The sequence below is a fragment of the Hypanus sabinus genome, chromosome 1 (assembly GCF_030144855.1).
Source record: "Hypanus sabinus isolate sHypSab1 chromosome 1, sHypSab1.hap1, whole genome shotgun sequence".
Taxonomy (NCBI): Eukaryota; Metazoa; Chordata; class Chondrichthyes; order Myliobatiformes; family Dasyatidae; genus Hypanus; species Hypanus sabinus.
Window position 1 is genome coordinate 58,030,982 of NC_082706.1, and position 16,598 is coordinate 58,047,579.

A 16,598-nucleotide genomic window follows, 5' to 3' on the forward strand; every position below is an offset into this window, starting at 1 on the left:
CAAGTAGGAGAGGTGTGGGTAGGGGGGGGGGGGGGGAGAAATGATAAGAAGGATGGCAGTGAACAGGAGAGAGTGGAAGTACCCATTTCTGGTGAATGGAAATGTGACTGCAGTGACAAACATGGAAAAGGCAGAGTTGTTTGTCAGTACTTTTGTTATGGTACATAGTTCTGATAATTTGTCTGAGAAGGGAAGAAGAAGTAGAGAGAGAACAAAAGATGGAAATATGGAGGCTTTTCATAGGAAAACTAACCTTGACAGTGTGTAAGATGTCCCTTCTAGCATGGGAGAATTAAGAAGGGCACGAGATAGAACAGGAGAGACTGCACCAGGTAAGGATGAAATGTGCTATAGTATGATAACATACCTGAGTGAAGGAAGTCTGGAGAAACTACTGCTTCAGTATAACAAAGTCTGGGATGAAGGGAGAATACCAGGGAGCTGGAAAGTGGCAATAATTATTCCAATAAGGAAACCTGGAAAAGATGCCAGCAGGCCAGGAAATTACAGGCCAATTGCCTTGACATCTCATATATGTAAACTTATGGAACGTATGATAAATGAGAGGTTAGTGTACTTTCTGGAAAGTAGAGGTATGGTGGCTACGTATCAAAGCAGGTTCAGGAAAGGAAGGAAAACTATGGATCCAGTGGTGTGTCTAGAGGATGAAATAAGAAAAGCACAAGTAAATGAAGAGACAGTGGTTACAGTCATTTTTGATGTTAAGAAAGCTGATGATATGTTATGGAAGGAGGGGCTCTTCAGCTGCATTTAATGGGAATCGGGGGGAATGTTCAATTGGGTTAAGGACTTTTTAAATGGGAGAACTATTCAGGTGGAGATAGGATCAGAGCTATCAAGCCAGTATGTTGTAGAAAACGGGATGCCTCAGGGGAGTGTAGTGAGTCCAAATTTATTTTCCATTTTGATAAATGATATATTCGTAAATATACCAACGGATGTGGGAAGGTCTTTGTTTGCAGATGATGGGGCTTTGTGGGAAAGACGGAGAAATATTGAACATATAGTTCTGAAAATGCAAGATGGAATTAATCAAATTGAAGAGTGGGGGACAAAGTGGGGTGTTAAATTTTCAGTGAAGAGGACAAAAAACCTGTTCTTTACAAGGAAAAATATCAGGGGACTTTATCTGACTCTGTATGGAAGTAACCTGGAGAGAGTTGAAAGTTTTTGGTTTTTGGGAGTGCACTTTGACTTGAGATTAACATGGAGAAAACATGTTAGATATGTAGTTGCTAAATGTAAAAATGTGATAAATGTCATGAGGTGTCTTGCTGGTTTGGAATGGGGTGCTGATTTTACATCACTGAAGTATTAATAAGATCAAGATTAGAATATGGTATCATTGTATACAGGTCAGCAGCAAAATCTGTGTTAGCGGAAGTGGATATCGTGCAAACTCGGGCTCTAAGGGTGTGCTTGGGAGCAGTTGGAACTTCCCCAGTGTGTGCACTCCAAGTTGAAGCAAATGAATTGCCACTGGGGCTGCGACATAAACTACTGGAGGCCAGTTACTGGATTAACGAAAGGGGGCATGGTGATAGCCATCCTACAAAAAGGGTGTTGGAGACATGCTGGGAAATGGAAAGGACACAAAAAGAAAGTTTTGGCTGGACAGGAGAGCAAACGGCTCTCCTGTATAAGATAAAAAGTTTTGTCCAAGTGTGGTGTGGCCTGTATTACCTTTCTGGGTATTAGAAAATCCCTCTGTGGATTTGGAGTTGCTTAAAATCAAATGCAGTAATAAAGCAGCTGATATACTCATGAATATTATAGGTATAGGGAATGTAAATATAAAGACGTACAGATTTTTTACGGATGGATCAAAGGATCCAGAAACGGGTGCAACAGGGTCTGCAATTGTTGTGCCAAGTTATCAAGTGGAAATTAGCAAGAGAATGCCGGATTGCTTGAGTGTTTATGCAGGTGAAATGTTTGCCATATTGTTAGCACTAGAACGGAGTGAGCAGGATAGTAATTTTGTGATATGTCGCGATTCTGTATCGGCCCTTGCAAGCATCAAGGCGGGTACAGCTAAAGGATTCCTGAACTTTCCTACTTTACCATCTCAACACTCTAAGCTTTGTTCGCTCAGGCTCGATAGTTCGGGAGTTATATTTACTCATACATACATAACAGTGTTATCTTTATTTCATTAAGTTACTGTAAGTAGATACTAATAAAGTGAGTGGTTTCAACATTAAAATCAGACTCCAGTGTGATCTCTGTTGCTGCTGGTTCGCTTCTAAAACGTTACAGTTCGTAACACAGCTTTATAAAACTAGTTAGACCTCATCTGGAGTGTTTGATACAGTTCTGTTCGCCCCCATTCTCGGAAGGATGTCGGGGCTTTGGAGAGGGTGCAGAAGCGGTTTACCGGGATACTGCCTGGATTGGAGAGTATGAGCGATAGCGAAACGTTGGACAAAATGTTGTTGTCGAGTAGCGCAGGCTGGGGTGAGACTGGATGGACGTTTACAAGATTACGAGAGGAAAAGATAGAGTGGACAGACGATATATTTTTCCTGGGGTGGGAGACCCCACCGGTCACGTGATTACGTTTGTCCTTCCCATTTAACCACAGACGGGCAGCATCTGCGCGACTGTTTCCGAGGCCCCGCCCTCCGGATGATGTAACAATCTATTCGCGCATGCTCACTGTCTCCGTGTGACCGTGTTTCCTTTCCGCTCAGCGCAGGAATGGATCGTCTGTGGGGTCGCTAAAGGATTATCGCCGAGAGCCGCGGGTCGGTATCACTGTCTGCGTCGGTGAGTATTGAGACCGATCCCGACCGGGGAGATCCGATGTTGGCCCTGAGGGCCGATTACTCATTTAGTACCCAGTCATCTGGGCTCGTCAGAAATGTGTCAGCTTCACTGGATCGGCATTGAACGATGCAAACCAGGAGCCCAGGCTGTTAGTTTCCGTAGAAATGAGAGTGGTGAATCTGTGGAATTCTCTGCCACAGGAAACAGTTGAGGCCGCTTCATTGGCTATATTTAGGAGGAAGTTAGATACGGCCCTTGTGGCTAAAGGGATCAGGGGGTATGGAGAGAAAGCAGGTACAGGGTACTGAGTTGGATGATCAGCCATGATCATACTGAATGGCGGTGCAGGCTCGAAGGGCCGAATGGCCTTCTCCTGCACCTATTTCCTATTTTCTATGTTTCTAAATGAAATGGAAAGCCTGCCAACGGGTCACGTGAGGCGGTGTGCCCCGATCTGCCCCGCCCTCCGCTTTTGACGTAAGATCACGTGGTGTGGGTGGACAGTCCCCGGATGGGCTGCCCCGTTGTTTAGAACAGTAGAAGTAGACCCGTGAGTTTGGTGTTCAAACTGTTTTTGGAAATCCCCCCTCACTGTCACTCGCAGGAAATCAGGCAGCATCTCAAGTTGCTGGAGATCTGCACTAACATCTGAAAAGGTTTGAGGTCATTCTGACGAACGTTTTTAATTGAATTGTAAAGTTTGTTCCTCTCCCCACAGCTGTTCCTCAGCTGCTGAGCGTTTCTGGTAATTCCAGTTTCTATTTATTACATTCACCCTGCAATGGCTTATATTTCCTGAAACGGACTTGTTTAAACCTGGAAATGGAATTGGCTCGTTCTGTGATAGTAGAACAGTTAAGAAAGCACAACTTTTCCCTGAAAATTATCCTGGTACCAATTTATCTGTTATTCCCGGAAATGTGTTCAGTACAGTTGTTGCCAACAAGGTTTACAAGAATAATCTCAGGAATGATCAGTGTTATGTATGAGGAGCATCTGATGGTTCTGGACCTGTGCTCAATGGAGTTCAGAGGGATGGTGGTGTGGTGGGGAGATGTACGGTTAAGTAAACGTACTGAATGCTGAAAAGCCTGGATACCGTGGACAAGGAGAGGATGTTTCCATCAGACGGAGAGTCTGTGATCTGACAGCACAGTCTCAGAATAAAGATGCTTCCTGTTAAAATTGAGTTGAGAAAATTATTTTGGCCAAAAGATGTCTGAAGTATGGCATTTGTTCCCGCAGAGTTTGTTTGAGCCTGCCATTTGGGTATATTTATGACAGATTAATATATTCCAGATTGCTAAGTAGCTACAGGGTTACAGGGGGAAGGCAGGAACATGGTGTTGGAATAAAAATCAGCCATGGTTGAGTGGTGGGGCAGACCAGATGAATCGAATCACCTAATTCTGTTCCTGTGTCTTATGTCTCACCATGACTGAATGATGGCTCCTGCTTATCCCATATTGTTTTGTGACGTATGAGGGAGAATAAAAGGTTCACTGAGATCACTACTGTGTATTTGCCTTCAATATTTAGATTTCGGTGAGTTTTGTTTTTAGAACCATTAAGCAGAAATGTTTGGTTCTCTTTTTTATTGTTACTGTGCTTCATTATCTTTCAATTTAAAGTTAGATCCAGTGAGAGATTTATTGGAAGAAAAATCCCCAACTGGAAGCAAACCACGACCGAAGACGAGGGAACAGCAACAAATGAACGAGGACTGAGAGCATCAACTGGAGACTGAGGGAACCCATCTGACTCGGAGATTCCAGTGATTCAGTCAGGAGAAAGCTTGGTGAGTCTCATTTACTCAAACTCTGGTCCTTTAGACATTACATACCTGTACAAGGGAAGGTAGGGAATAGTTGGAGTGAGACTGAATGTGCCCAGAAGAACCAGTTATTCCTCTGTCAGACCCAGATGCAATCCAGGTCTAGTGATGTTCTTCCAGCAGCCCAGCCCTTTAAAACCACTCCCATTCTGTGGAAATCACTGGATAAAGTCACTGAGACCCCGTATAAGTACAACCTCTTTATTCCAAGCACCCAGGGCTTACTCAGTTAATTGTTCAAACAGAAACAGTCTATGACTTTTCCTGCCCAATCCATTAACTGAGCAACAATTCCCCTTACACCACAGATATATCTGTCTAGATACCCCCCACACAAGACAGGCTGTAGCCAAAGTTATTTACTACATGACAGCCCCTAAAGTCAAATTACTAAATAGTCTTAATGGCTTAAACACACAGAGCAGACTGAAGCTGTCCTATCTCTACGCATGAGTGCACAAGGAGATAACCATCCTGAAACCATAGCTGGCTACCCTCAAGAAGAAATATGACTCAGCATGGCTTAGCACATCTGTTGATCATCAGCAGTTTCTGTCAGAAAACAGGGTGCTATTTTTTAACAAGGTGTTAACCCTTTTACATACTTTATCACTCCATCCTTTTGATTATTACATGATCAACAAAGCAGTAATTTTTTTACAGAGAAAGCAATGAAGTACAGCATTGACTTATCAGTGGGTAAAAACAGCGTACAACAATAATTATAACAATGATATGTACAATTGTTAGGCCATGAAGCAACAGCATGCCCCACAAATTACCGAACTGGCCTTCAAAGAGCACCATTTCGATCCTTCGGTGAACCCGTGTAATTCCTGCCCTACTTTCTTGATGCTGTCACTCTCCTGGGCATTGTGCTTGGAGGGGATGTAATGTTAGTAGACTCATCAGGGATATAGGTGCAGCATTCTGTGTCAATAATAGCACAGGTTCCCCCTTTCTCATCTAGGATAAAATCTAAAGCCATACGTTTGCCGGATTGCAATCATTTCAGTGAATATTTCTGTTACTTGGCCCTGTGTTTCTGTCAGGGCCCCTGCAGTATTGTGGCCAGCTCCTCAAGTGCTGCAGCCAAATTAATTAAACACTGACAGCAAGAGGGACCACAGTTCCTCACCTCACTTCCCCGAGAAAGCACAGGCTGAGAGTTCCTCTCTCTGGTTGAGCAGGATTACTGACATTGGAATCATAATTTGAGCATGCTGTGCAATTTCAGCACAAACCCAGCAGGCCCCCAGTTGTACCTGTTTGGTATCGGTGTGACAAAGAGACAGAAAGGTGTTAACATGGGGACCCCTGGATGCTGTAGTGAGCCCTCTCAAAGACATAAACACGAACACCACGATTACATACCCGTAACGGTTTAAATGAACCAGCAGCAATAGGCCACACCTGGAGTCTGGTTTTGATGTTAACAGCACTACCTTTATTTGTATCTACATGTAATATAACAACTCATGCAAAACAATCAAAAGTTAGGTGTTATGAGTGTTATGATGTTACTCAGGCACTTTCTCTTAAAATGACAGTCCACGGCTGGAAACCTAAGGTTTCATCAGTCCACTATCAACCAATACATTTCCCTTTAGTCCGAGAGAGTCCTTCTACTCAGTTCCTTCAGTAACACATTTGCAGTCTGTTCGATATATCCACGGAGATTGCCCCTTCAGTTTCACAGCCGTGGGAGTGGTCAGAATCACCTGATATGGTCCTCTCCACCGAGGTCCGAGTTTCCCTCGATCCCAGTTCTGATCGGGACAAAATTCCCAGGTTCTATGGTGGGATAGTCACTCCTCTCTGTGGGGTAGTTCTCTTCCTTGTGAGCCTGTTGTACCTGTGAATGTAATGCTTGGAGAATTTTGGTTAGTTGGCATATATATTTCCCCATCTCTTCCCCGAGGGTATGCATATCCAATTTTGCTGGTAGACGTTCTGGGAGCAGTGGTACAGAAGGTCTTGGTGTCCAGGGTGTCCTCATGGGCCGTCCATAAATGATTTCAACTGGTGACAAACCCGTTCTCCCCTGCGGGGTAACCCTCATGTGGAATTTGGCTAGTGGTCGGACCTTCAACCAAGTGAGTCCAGTCTCCGCTGTTAGTTTGGCCAATTTACTCTTCAGAGTGCCATTGGCTCTTTCCACTATGCCAGTGGCCCGTGGGTTGTGTACACAGTGGAATTGTTGCTTGATAGCTAGTTTGTTACATACCCCTTCGTTTACTTTTGCCACAAAGTGTGGGAACGTCAGAGCTCAGTGTCTCTGGGAATTAATATCCCGTAATAATATCTTCACAACAGTCATAGCAGTATTATTGGTAGTTGGAAAAGCTTCAATCCATCTACTAAACACGTCTATAATAACTAAGCAGTATCTATAGCAATGTACTCTAGGCAATTCAATCAAATCAACTTGTAGACAGGAAAAAATTTCACCTGTCAAGGGAGTGGTACCTGGAGTGCAGGATACAGATTACCAACCATTCCCTCCTTTCCCAGGTGTGTACAATTATGTATATAATCAACCTATATTGGTAAAAACTGTGCAGGAACACTAACCTGTCCCGCTGGGGTGATCCAGAAACCTAGGTCGGGTCTTTCTGGCACCCCATCTGGGACCACAGCTTGTGCTTCTCCTCAGAGGCATCCTTCTGAAAAGTAAGTACATCCTGCACGTCTGACAAACTCATTCTGCTTAAGTCACGGAAGGTTGCTTGACGGGAACCCAAGGGGACGACAGCTACCGAGGGTTGTGCCGTACATTTCTCTGTCTTATTCACTAAAGCATTGTGTTCAGTTACCTGGTTGAACATGTGGGTGTGGGCCGCACATTTAATAATAGCCAAAATTCAAGGTAGCTGTAGAGCGGTGAGTAAGTTGTTTACTAATGGGGTGGCCAGAGGAAGTCAGGAATCCCCATGTTCCCACAGAGCCCCGTAGTCACGCACAATTCCAAATGCATAACGGGAGTCTGTGTAAGTACTTGCACTTTTGTCTGTTGCTAGGTTACTGGCACGAGTCAGAGCAAACAGCTCAGACTTCTGGGCAGAGACATCTGCTTCAAAGGAGGCCTGTTCAATTACTTCACTCTCCGTTAATATCGCATAGCCAGAATATTGTTTTCCTTCTGGATCCAAAAAAGAGCTTTTGTCCTCATAAAACGTTACACCGGGCTTGAGGGTGTATCGCGGAATGAATGGGAGAGTCTGTCCTTCATTCACGGTGATCCGGACGGTGGGGGGGGCAGTTGGTGCGGCCGACTTCATGGCCTTAAATTGCCCAGAGATGGGATACAATGTCTCGGGTTCGGTCAATATTAAAAGAGTGTTTTCTTTCCAATATTTTTATTAATCTGCATATAAGAGTAAAGACTGCAAGGAAAAAAATATATCAATACATTATACTAAATAGCCTATAAAGACTACTTACCCAATATTCATACATATATAACCAGATAACAATTACAGCACGTAAACAGGCCATCTCGGCCCTTCCAGTCCCTGCCGAACGCTTACTCTCACCTAGTCCCACCGACCTGCACTCAGCCCATAACCCTCCATTCCTCTCCTGTCCATATACCTATCCAATATTTCTTTAAATGACAATATCAACTTCTACCGGAAGCTCGTTCCACACAGCTACCACTCTCTGAGTAAAGAAATTCCCTCTCGTGTTACCCTAAAACTTCTGCCCCCGAACTCTCAATTCATGTCCTCTTGTTTGAATCTCCCCTACTCTCAATGGAAAAAGCCTATCCACGTCAACTCTATTTATCCCCCTCATAATTTTAACTACCTCTATCAAGTCCCTCCTCAACCTTCTACACTTCAAAGAATAAAGTCTTAACTTGTTCAATCTTTCCCTGTAACTTAGCTGCTGAAACCCAGGTAACATTCTAGTAAACCTTCTCTGTACTCTCTCTATTTTGTTGACATCTTTCCTATAATTCGGTGACCAGAACTGTACACAATACTCCAAATTCAGCCTTACCAATGCCTTGTACAATTTTAACATTACATCTCAACTCCTATACTCAATGCTCTGATTTATAAAGGCCAACATACCAAAAGCTTTCTTCACCACCCTACCCACATGAGATTCCACCTTCAGAGAACTGTGCACCATTATTCCTAGCTCACTCTGTTCTGCTGCATTATTCAATGGCTGACCATTTACCATGTATGTCCTATTTGGATTATTCCTCCCAAAATGTAGCACCTCACACTTATCAGCATTAAACTCCATCTGCCATCGTTCAGCCCACTCTTCTAACTGGCCTAAATCTGTCTGCAAACTTTGAAAACCTACTTCATTATCCAGAACGCCACCTATCTTAGTACCATCTGCATACTTACTAATCCAATTTACCACCCCATCATCCAGAACTTTAATGTATATGACAAACAACAATGGACCCAGTACAGATACTGAGGCACACCACTAGTCACCTGCCTCCAGCCTGAAACAGTTATCCACCACTTCTCTCTGGCATCTCCCATCCAGCCACTGTTGAATCAATTTTACTACGTCAGTATTAATACCAATGATTGAACCTTACTAAGTAACCTTCTGTGTGGAATCTTGTCAAAGGCCCTACTGAAGTCCATATAGACAACATTCACTGCTTTACCCTCGTCAACTTTCCTAGTAACCTCTTCAGAAAATTCAATAAGATTCGTCAAACATGACCTTCCACGCACAAATCCGTGTTGACTGTTTTGAATCAGACCCTGTCTATCCAGATAATTATATATACCATCTCTAAGAATACTTCCCATTCATTTACCCACCACTGACGTCAAACTGACAGGCCTATAATTGCTAAGTTTACTCTTAGAACCCTTTTTAAACAATGGAACCACATGAGCAATACTCCAATCCACCGGTACCATCCCCATTTCTAATGACATTTGAAATATTTCTGTCAATGTCCCTGGTATTTGTACACTAATGTCTCTCAAGGTCCTAGGGAATATCCTGTCAGGACTCAGAGATTTATCCACTTTCATATTCCTTAAAAGCATCAGGACTTCCTTTTCTTTAGTAGTCATAGTTTCCTTAACTTACCTACTTGTTTCCCTTACCTTACACAATTCAATATCCTTCTCCTCAGTGATTTCCGAAGAAAAGAAATTGTTCAAAATCTCCCCATCTCTTTCGGTTCCACACATATCTGTCCACTCTGATTTTCTAAGGGACCAATTTTATCCCTCACTATTCTTTTCCTATTAATATAACTGTAGAAACCCTTAGGGTTTATTTTCACCTTACTTGCCAAAGCAACCTCTTATCTTCTGTTAGCTTTTCTAATTTCTTTCTTAAGATTCTTCTTACATTCTTTATATTCCTCGAGCACTCATTTACTCCATGCTGCCTATATTTATTGTAGATATCTCTCTTTTTCTAACCGAATTTCCAATATCCCATGAAAACCATGGCTCTCTCAAACGTTTAACCTTTCCATTCAACCTAACGGGAACATCAAGATTCTGCACCCTCAAAATTTCACCTTTAAATGACCTCCATTTCTCTATTACATCCTTCCCATAAAACAATTGTCCCAATCCACTCCTGCTAAATCCTTTTGCATCTCCACAAAGTTAGACTTTCTCCAATTAAAAATCTCAACCCTGGGTCCAGTCCTATCCTTCTCTGTAATTATATTGAAACTAATGGCATTGTGATCACTGGACCCGAAGTGCTCCCCAACACATACCTCCATCACCTGACCTATTGCATTCTCTAACAGAAGATCCAGCACTGCCCCTTCTCTAGTCGGTACCTCTATGTATTGCTGCAAAAAAACTATCCTGCACACATTTTACAAACTCCAAACCATCCATCCCTTTTACAGTATAGGCTTCCCAGTCTATGTGTGGAAAATTAAAATCTCCCACAATCACAATCTTGTGCTTACTACAAATATCTGCTATCTCCTTACAAATTTGCTCCTCCAATTCTCACTCCCCATTAGTTGGTCTATAATACACCCATATAAGTGTTACTACACCTTTCCCATTCCTCAATTCCACCCAAATATCCTTCCTAGATGAGCCCTCTAATTTATCCTGCCAGAGCACCGCTGTAATAATTTCTCGGAAAAGCAACGCAACACCTCCCCCTCTTGTCTCTCCGATTAAATCACACCTGAAGCAACGAAATCCAGGAATATTTAGTTGCCAATCACACCCCTCCTGCAGCCATGTTTCACTAATAGCTACAACATCATATTTCCAGGTATCAATCCATGCTCTAAGCTCATCCAGTTTTCTTAGAATGCTCCTAGCATTAAAATAAATGCATTTAAGAAGTTCTCCACCTCTTCCTCTGTTTTTTTCTTCCTTCTCCCATACGTCTCTTCCTACACTCTGGTTCCCCTCCCTACTAGTTTAAATCTAGTTTAAATCTACTCGAGCCTCACTAGCTGAACCTACCTGGAAGAATATTTGTCCCCCTCCAGTTCAGATTTAAACCGTCCTGCCGGAACAGGTCCCACTTCCCTGGGAAGACTGCCCAATTGTCTATAAATCTGAAGCCCTCCCTGCTGCACCATGTCTTCAACCACGTGTTGATCTGCACTATCTTACTATTTCTAAACCCACCCGCACGTGGCACTGGTAGCAATCCTGAGATTGCTATCCTGGAGGTCCTGTCCTTTAACTTGCTACCTAGCTCCCTAAGCTCACCTTTCATGACCTCCTCACTCTTTCTGCTCATGTCATTGGTCCCTACATGGACCACGACATCTGGCTGCTCACCCTCCCTCTTGAGAATACTGAGAACTCGATCCAAGAAATCGCAGACCCTGGCACCAGGGAGGCAACAGACCATCTGGGATTCTCAATCTCTTCCACATTGGGTGACATGTATTTTTTATATATTGTAAAAGTTCTCTTTTTTTTTTGGTTATTAATCTATTAACCTTGAAAATAACTGATTAGGGTTCCTTTTTTTAAGTTTGTATAAGCTTTTTTATATTTTTAACATTTAAGTATTAAGATTAAAAAAAATAATAATAAAATGGCGTTTCTTCTTCCCGACAGACTCCAGTGCTTGGAACGTCATATCCGTTTTGATGAGTTTGAAAGTTTTAAACTCTCATTTAAAATATTAATTTAGTGGTATTTATTTATGGGTTTTATCAATTTAATTTTTTTAACCTTTTTGTTATATATATATATATAATACTAATTTTATATTTTAACTTTTGTTGTATTAACCCTTTCTTATAATATGGGTTGTTTGAATTTTTTTCTTTTTTTTTGTCTTGAGTTGCCGTCCTGAGACACGGGGGTAATTTTAGTATTAGATTGCCTGCTTGCCTCTTTTTGGCTTTTTTCCTGGGGTTTCGAGGGTGGAGGGAGGGGGATTTTTCTTTTTCTTTTTTCTCTTTTTGCTTGCTTTTTGCATAGTTTTATTTCATGGGCCTATATGAAACTGCAAAAATAGTTGCAGTGCCGTGACTTCCGGTTTCTCCTTGAACTCACTTCCTTCTTCCGGGTTCATGAGTTTCCCTTTTTTTTAAACTTCTGTGTTAACTGTAATAAATATTGTCAATATGGATAGGATTATTAATTTTGTTTCTTGGAATACTAATGGTTTATATCATCCGATCAAATGGAAAAAAATATTCAAAGTATTCAATAGAATGAATGCCAATGTTATTTTTGTGCAGGAGACTCATGTAAGGAAGGTGGATAGTCAGCTTTTTTTAGGTTTTGGAAGGGTCAACAGTATCATGCAAATTGGCAAGCCAAAGTAAGAGGTGTTTCTATTTTTATAGACTCATCAACTTCTTTTATACATCATGAAACAATTTCAGATCCACAAGGTAGATTTTTGCTTATTACTGGTCTACTTTTTAATCAAAAAGTTGTTTTAGTTAATGTTTATGCTCCAAATACTGATTGTCTTGGATTTTTTAAATGCTTATTTACATCCTTTCCTAATCTGAATCAATATAGACTGATAATGGGTGGGGATTTTAACTGTTGTTTAAACCCTGTGATGGATAGATCCAAGCCTACCCAAACTCTTCCGAATAAATCGGCTTCTCTTATTAACTCTTTTATGATTGATTCAGCTATTTGTGAAATTTGGTGTTTTCTACACCCTAATGACAAAGAGTTTTCATGCTTTTCCCATGTTTATCATAATTACTCAAGAATTGATTACTTTTTCATTGATCACCATTTACTCACAGATGTTACTGATTGTAAATATGGCTGCATTACCATATCTGATCATGCACCTCTGAAGTTGTCTATTAAAATAAAGGATTCATATATCAATGCTAAATTTTGGAGGTTTAATCCTATTTTATTGCAGGATTTAGACTTTGTTAACTTTATTAAACAAATTGATTTGTTTTTCTCAACAAATTCTACAGCAGAGATCTCTAGTGGAATTTTGTGGGATACTTTTAAAGCATATATTCATGGACAGATTACTTCATACTCTGCTGGAGTTAGGAAACAAACTAATTCTAAAATATTAACATTAGTTGATAAAATCAAAGCAATTGATAAGATTTATTCAATGACCCCTGGTAAAGAACTTTATAAAGAAAGAGTGGAACTTCAAATGAAACATATTTTATTATTATCCTCTTCGATTGAAAGTCAGTTAATTAAATCCAAAACTCAATTCTATATGCATGGAGATAAGTCTGGTAAATTACTGGCTAATCAATTGAAAATTGTTTCGGATAAAGGACAGATTACTAGGATTCGGAAACAAGATGGTACTCTGACGATCGACCACAAAGTGATAAATAGAGCCTTTCAAGATTTTTATAATTCCTTATATCAATCAGAATTCACTAAGGATTCTTCTATAATAAATTAATTTTTAAGGAAATTGAATATTCCAAAAGTAACTGTTGAGGATAACGTAATTTTAGATACACCTATTACGGAGTCTGAAATAGAAAAGGTTATTTTTTTAATGAATTCTTGTAAAGCTTCTGGTTCAGATGGTTTTCCTGTAGAATTTTTTAAATCTTTTTCTTCTATACTTTCTCCTTGGCTTTGTAAAATTTTTAAAGATGCATTAAGTGTAGGTAAATTGCCACAATCTTTTTATGAAGCTTCTATTTCTTTAATTCTTAAAAAAGATAAAGACCCCACTGAATGTGCATCCTATCGGCCTATATCCTTATTAAATACGGATTTTAAGATTTTCAGTAAAATTTTGGCTATTAGATTAGAAAATATATTACCTCGAATTATTTCTGAAGACCAGACTGGATTTATTAAAAATCACTATTCATCTTTTAACATTAGAATATTAATTAATATTATTTATACTTCTTCATCTAAAATATCAGAACATGTTATTTCTGTAGATGCTGAAAAAGCATTTGATAGAGTTGAATGGCCATATTTATTTACTACAATGCAACAATTTAATTTTAGTTCAAAATTTATATCATGGATTAAATTAATATAGCATAAACCTTTAGCTTCGGTTTTTACCAATAATCAAAGATCCCCTTTTTTTCAGCTATTTCGTGGTACAAGGCAAGGTTGCCCTTTAAGTCCTTTACTATTTGACATTGCTTTAGAACCGTTGGCTATAGCTATTCGTGAATCACCTAACATTCTGGTTATTACCCGTGGGGAGAGGACGTATAAAGTATCATTATATGCTGATGATTTGTTATTATATATATCTGACCCTGAAAGATCTATCCCTGCTATTTCGTCTTTGCTTGCTCAATTTAGTAATTTTTCTGGTTATAAATTGAATTTTAACAAGAGTGACCTATTTCCATTAAATATGCAAGTTCCAATTTATAAACATTTACCATATAAAATTGTTACAGATTATTTTACTTACCTAGGTATTAAAATTACTAAAAAAGATAAAAATTTATTTAAGGTTAACTTTTTACCTTTAATTGATCAAATTAAGCAACTAGCTATTAGGTGGTCTGCACTATCTTTGTCATTGGTTGGTAGAGTTAATGCTATTAAGATGACGATACTACCTAAATTCTTATATTTATTTCAAGCATTAGCAATTTTTATTCCTAAAGCTTTTTTTGATACTATTGACTCTAAAATATCTTTTACTTGTGGCAGAACAAAAATCCTAGATATTTACAGAAAATATTTACAAAATCCTAGATATATTTACAAAATCCTAGATATTTACAGAAAATATTTACAAAAAATATTTACAGAAGCCTAAGAAGGAGGGCGGCTTGGCTTTACCAAACTTAAGATTTTACTATTGGGCAGTCAATAAACGGTATTTAATATTCTGGACAAAAGAATGGACGATAGCTACTTGCCCACAATGGGTAAATTTGGAATGTAAACCTGTGCAAGATTTTTCACAGATTTCAATCTTAGGATCTTCACTTCCTTTTTCTTTATTCAAATTGAATAAACAGATAACTAATCCTATAGTCAGATATACATTACGAATTTGGTTTCAATTTCGTAAATTTTTTGGTTTGAATAAATTTATTTTATCATGTCCTATAATATCTAATTATTTTTTTCGGCCTTCATCTATGGATCAAGCTTTTCTTTTATGGAAAACAAAGGTATAACATGTTTTCGTGAACTGTTTCTGGATGATAACAGTATGTCCTTTGAACAGCTATCTAATAAATATAATTGACCTAAAACCCATTTTTTTTTAGATATTTTCAAGTTAGAAATTTTTTGTATAATGAGTTCCAGTCTTTTTCGGAAGAATGTCCATTGGACATTACAGATAGAATTTTAGCCCTTAATCCTTATCAAAAGGGTTTAGTAGCCATCATTTATGAGATGATTATGAATTTACAGTTAGATGTATCAGAAAAAATTAAGAAGGAATGGCAAGAAGAGTTGCATTTTCCTATATCTACTGAGCAATAGGAAAAAATGGTGTTATTTGTAAATTCGTCCTCTATTTGTGCTAAACATGCCCTAATACAATTTGAGGTTGTACATAGAGCTCATGTGTCTAAGGATAAACTGGCTCGATTTTATTCTCATCTTAATTCAACCTGCGATAGATGTCATTCTGATGTTGCTTCATTGACTCATATGTTCTGGTCTTGTCCTTGTTTACAAAATTATTGGAAAGATATTTTCAGTATTATTTCAAGAGTTTTAAATATTAATTTCCAACCGCATCCTCTTACTGCAATTTTCGGTTTACCGATGACAGATAATAATCGTTTATCTGCTTCATCTCAATGAATGATTGCATTTGTTACATTAACGGCTAGAAGATCTATTTTATTGAATTGGAAAGAAATTAATCCTCCAACTGTATTTCAGTGGTTTTCTCAAACTATTTCTTGTTTGAGTTTAGAAAAAAATAGAAGTGTGGTTTTTGATCCTTCAGTTAAATTTGAAGAAACTTGGAGACCATTTATTCAACATTTTCATATGAGTTGAATTGTCTTTTCCTAAACCTTACTTATATTATTCTTAATTATTTGGATGGAGGTTCGGAGTTATTGGCACTACTGTATATGTACGTAATATTATTCAATGGCCCATGTTGGTTAGTGTTTTTTTTTTGTTTTTTTTCTCTCTCTTTTTTTTGGGGTCTTTCTTTTTTTTTTCTTTTTACTTTGTTCATTAATGTTCTGAGTTTGAGAGGTTATATATTTTTATTATTATATATCTGAATGTCTATTTAAACCATTAATTATGTACACTCAAACACTTTGCATTCATGTTTCATTTATGTTTGTTTAAAACTAATAAAAAGATTTAAAAAGAAAGAAAGGAAGATCATTATCCTGTTGTAGAAGCCATCTTCATTTCAGCTTCAGTTTTTTTTTACAGACGGTGTGATGTTTCCTTCCAGAATTTGTTGGTATTTAATTGAATTCATTCTTCCCTCTACCAGTGAATTGTTCCCTGTGCCACTGGCTGCAACACAAGCACAAAGCATGGTCGATCCACCTCGGTGCTCAACAGTTGGAGAGGTGTACTTTTCATGAAAT

The 16,598-nt window shown here is 39.1% G+C and overlaps 1 protein-coding gene across 6 annotated transcripts in view; it reads left to right on the forward strand.

Annotated features, from left to right (window-relative positions):
* The first annotated feature begins 2,645 nt into the window (after positions 1 to 2,645).
* LOC132394096 (gastrula zinc finger protein XlCGF57.1-like) overlaps positions 2,646 to 16,598 on the forward strand; it is a 35,389-nt gene continuing 21,436 nt past the window's right edge. For 2 of the 6 annotated variants that reach the window (XR_009512176.1, XM_059969840.1), the window contains exons 1-2: positions 2,646 to 2,790; positions 4,422 to 4,588. The gene's annotated coding sequence lies outside the window, so the exon portion shown is untranslated. Of the gene's footprint in view, positions 2,791 to 3,257; positions 3,447 to 4,282; positions 4,336 to 4,421; positions 4,589 to 11,682; positions 11,748 to 16,598 lie in introns of those variants that run through there. The other 4 variants (XR_009512182.1, XM_059969856.1, XM_059969848.1 and 1 more) reach the window with 4 other exon arrangements.